Source organism: Urocitellus parryii, chromosome 7 (assembly GCF_045843805.1).
Source record: "Urocitellus parryii isolate mUroPar1 chromosome 7, mUroPar1.hap1, whole genome shotgun sequence".
Taxonomy (NCBI): Eukaryota; Metazoa; Chordata; class Mammalia; order Rodentia; family Sciuridae; genus Urocitellus; species Urocitellus parryii.
In genome coordinates, this window is record NC_135537.1 from 153,009,092 (window position 1) to 153,013,773 (window position 4,682).

Here is a 4,682-nt window from a genome sequence, read left to right on the forward strand (position 1 = left end):
CTCCAGGCGTACGAGCGCAGGGGCTACGCACGCGGCGGTGGCCGGGGCGTGGACTGGGCGGAGCTTGTGGTGGCACGCCCCATGGCTGGGCGGGGCCAGAGCGGAGGGGCGGGGTGCAGACTTGAGGTGGGTGGGGAAGAAGGACAGGCTTGAGGGTGGAGACCACGGGAGGGGAGGGGCAGGGGGAATTGGGGCGTGGCTTAGGGGAAATGGGGCGGGGTTATAATGGAGGCGGTAGGATGGGTGGTGTAGTGTTACACGTTGGTAATTAAAGAAAACTTTAGGTAAATTTTTTTAAAAAGATGACCTTTATTTTATTCATTTATTTATATGCGGTGCTGAGGATGGAACCCAGTGCTTCACACATGCTAGGCAAACGCGCTGGACCACTGAGCCCCAACCCCAGCCCCTAGTGTAAATTTTTTATGGTATAACGACCTTCAACTTGCCCACCTCTTCACTGTGGGAGGTGAGAGCTGAATGGACAGTTTTTATTTTTTTGCCCCACCAGGAATTGGATCCAGGGGTGCTCTACCAGTGAACTACATCTCCAGCACTTTATAAAAAAATTTAAAATTTTTGTTCATTTGTTCTTTTTGGATATACATGATGGTAGAATGTATTTTTGTACATGATGTGGTGTTACACTGGTTGTGTATTCATACATGAACATAGGAAAGGAAAGTCTGGTTCATTCCTATACCCATTTCCCTCCCTTCTCTTCATTCCCCTTTGTCTAATCCAATGAACTGGATAGCCCCCTCCTCTTTATTTTGTGTTAGTAGTTCTGCATATCAGAGAGAACATTTGGCCTTTCATTTTGGGGGATTGGCTTACTTCATTTAGCGCGATAATCTCCAGTTTCATCCATTTATCAGCAAATGCCATGCCACAGTCTGGCTGGGCACAGGTCTCCAGCCACTGAAGCAGGAACAAACTTTATTTCTGAACTCCACCAGCAGCTCCACACAAGCTCCTGGGAACTCCTCCCAAACGTCACCTGCTCCTCTAGGAACCAGCAGCCAGAAATATCCTCTGGAAATCCCTCCTCCTGCACTTCCCCAACCAATGGGAACTCTCCAGGAATCCCTGGGAATCCCCAGGAGAACTCCAAAGTAGTGTGAGAACTGCAAAGTAACTGCAGAGGCGGATAGTAATGCCTCTCCTGTCAATCAATACTATTGGCAAAATGCCAGGGGCCATTCCGACTCAGCTGTGGCTCTCAGCAATGCCATAATTCATTCTTCTTTATGGCTGCATAATGTTCCATTATGTATATATATATACCACATTTTCTTTATCCATTCATCCGTTATAGGGCACCTAGTTTGGTTCCATAGCTTAGCTATTGTGAATTGAGCTGCTCTGAACATTGATGTGGCTGTATCACTATAGTATGCTGATTTTAAGTCTTTTGGGTATATGCGGAGGAGTGAGATAACTGGGTCAAATAGTTGTTCCATTCCAAGTTTTCTGAGGGAATTTTATACTGCTTTCCAGAGTGTTGCACCAATTTGCAGTCCCACCAGCAATGTTTGTTGTTACCTGTATTCTTTATATGTGTGTGTGTGTGTGTGTGTGTGTGTGTGTATGTGTATATATAGTTATAGTTGGACACAATATCTTTATTTTATTTATTTATTTTTGTGTTGTGCTGAGGATCGAACCCAGCGCCTAGCATGTGCTGGGTGAGTGCTCTACCACTGAGCCATAACCCCAGCTTGTTTCTTGTATTCTTGATAATTGCCATTCTGACTAGAATGAGATGAAATCTCAGTGTAGTCTTTATTTTTTTTTCATACTAGGGATTGAACCCAGGAGAGCTTAACCACTGAGCAACATCCCCAGCCCGCCTTTTTTTTTTTTTTTAATATACTTTATCTAGAGACAGGGTCTCTGATTTCCTTAGGGACTCTCAAAGTTGCTGAGTCTGGCTTTGAACTCGTGATCCTCTCGTTTCAGCCTCCCAAGCTGCTGGGACTTCAGGTGTACACCACTGCCCTGCTCAGTGTAGTCTTGATTTGCATTTCTCTAATTGCTATAGATGTTGAACATTTTTTTTGATATATTTGTTGATTGATCGTATTTCTTCTGTGAAGTGTCTGTTCAGTTCCATTGCCCACTTATTGATTGTTTTTTTTTTTGGGGGGGGTGTTTTTTTGAGTTCTTTCTATATCCTGGAGATTAATGCTCTGTGGTGCAGGTGGTAAAGATTTTCTCACATTCTGTAGGCTCTCTGTTCGTATTCTTGATTGTTTCCTTGGTTGTGCAGAAGTTTTTAGTTTGACACCATTCTATTTATTGATTCTTGATTTTACTTCTTGTGCTTTAGGAGTCTTGTTGAGGAATTCGGTTCCTACACTGACATAAGGGAGATTTGGGCTTTTTTATTCTAGTCAGCACAGGGTTTCTTGTCCAATGGCTAGGTCTTTGATCCACTTTGAGTTTTGTTCAAGGTGAGAGACAGGAGTGTAATTTTTATTTTGCTGCATATGGATTTCTAGTTTTCCCTATACCATTTGGTGAAGAGGCTATCTTTTCTCCAATGTCCATTTCTGGCACCTTTGTCTAGTATGAGGTAACTGTATTTATGTGGGTTTTTCTCTGTGTCTTCTATTCTGTACCATGATCTTCATGTCTGTTTTTGTTATTATAACTTCGTAGGATAATTTAAGGTCTGGTATTGTGTTACCTCCTGCTTCGCTTTTCTTGCTAAGGATTGCTTTAGCTATTCTGGGCCTCTTGTTTTTCCAAATGAATTTCATGATTACCTTTTCTATTTCTATGAAGAATGCCATTGGAATGTTAATAGGAATTGCATTAAATCTTTTTAAAATTTTGAGACAGGGTCTGGCTAAATTGCACAGGATGACCTGGAACTTGTGATCATCCGGCCTCAGCCTTCCCAGGAGTGTGCCTCCACGCCCAGTGAAAACTGACAGTTTTTGAGAGTGATAAATACTAGCGAATAGGACAGTTCAATCAGATAGTGATAAATGCCAACTGCGCTCACTGCTGAGTGCTCCTATGTGTCAAGCACTGTGCAGGAACTCCCAGCTCTCACAGAGCTCGTGGCCTGTGAAACAGGCCAAACAAGAAGCAATATTTACCTGCCCCATTGACAATGGCTTACTGCATCCCAGCTGTTTCCTCCATATCTCTAGGTGCCATGCTAATTTTATCATGCCCATTTTATTGCTGGGGAACACTGAGGCAATGAGAGGTTGCAACATGCTTCATGTCATGCAAATGAGACTCCTTTTCAGATCAGGTTTAAATGGAGCCATCAGAGAGGGCTTCTCTTATGTTTTTACTCCTGGGGTAACCTTACCCTGGGAATCTTGATAACTTGCAGTTTCTGATTTCCTTTCTCTGGGAAGAGGCCTGAGAGTCTACATTTTTATTTTTTAATATTTTTTTTTTTTGTGGTACTGGAGATTGAACCCAGGGGTGCCTATTAATTTTTTATTTTGAAGCAAGGTCTTGCTAAGTAGCTTAGGGCCTTGCTGAATTGTTGAGGCTGGCTTGAACTTGGCAATCCTCTTGCCTCAGTGTGCTGAGTTGCCCGGATTACAGACATGCACAACCACCCAGGGCTGAGAGCTTGCATTTTTGATGTGGCTTAGAAGACTGAGGGGGTGGTGTGGTGAAACCGGAAAAGCACTAGAATCAGAATAGATTCCAGCCCTCACCTGTGGAGCTGTGTCCTGCTTGGGCTCATCAGCTCATCTCTCTAGGCTTTAGAAGCTTTCTATAACATGGGAGTGTTGGGCAACATCTCTAAAGCATCTTGTCCTTGTCATCTTCTTCCTGGTCCTATTCTTCTCCTTCTTCTCCTCTTTCTTCCTCTTCCTCCTCCTCCTCTCACTCCTCCTCCTCCTCCTCCTCCTTCTTTTCCTCCTCCTCACCCTCCTCCTTCTTGAGGCCTGCATGTGCAAATGTCATTGTCTGTTTAAAATCCTACCAGATGCTAAGCCCTTCAAGTAGGATTTGAAAAGTTAATAAAACACACTTTTAAAAACGAACTTTAAAAAATTTCTATTATAGAATATTTGGAAAATAGACAGAAAAATAGAAGAGAAGAAAAAAATCATCACCGATCTGTTGCCTCAAAGATGACCTAAACCTGTGTTTGAAGATTTTGGTCTATTTTCTGCCATTATTTTTAATGGAAACAATGGTTTGCTTTTTTTGTAGACATCCTTTGAGATCATGTGGTCGATATATTTTCTATCTGGCTATGTTAGTATTACAAAATAACTGTCTTTTGTTTGTTTTTAAAAGTCATGTGTAGTGGCTGTGTAATATTTCATTCTTTGAATGATGACTGCAAATTACAGTTTATGTGACCTTACCTCTGTTGGCTATTTAAGTTTCTTTTAGTATTTTGCTGTCATAACAGCTCCTCTGATGAGGATGATTTCTTTAAGATTCTCACATTTAGCTAAAAGATATGAAAAGTTCAAGGCCTATGAAAAAGTTTTTAATAATAGTTTTGGTTGGGGATATAGCTCAGTTGGTAGAGTGCTTGCCTTGCATGCACAAGGCCCTGGGTTCGATCCCCAGCACCAAAAAAAAAAAAAAAAAAAAAAAAAAAGTCTCTCTTTGCTAAGTGGAAATCATCTGGAAAAAATAAATTTGTTCCTGTGTAGGGACAGATTCATAGAAATTATCACATCTGG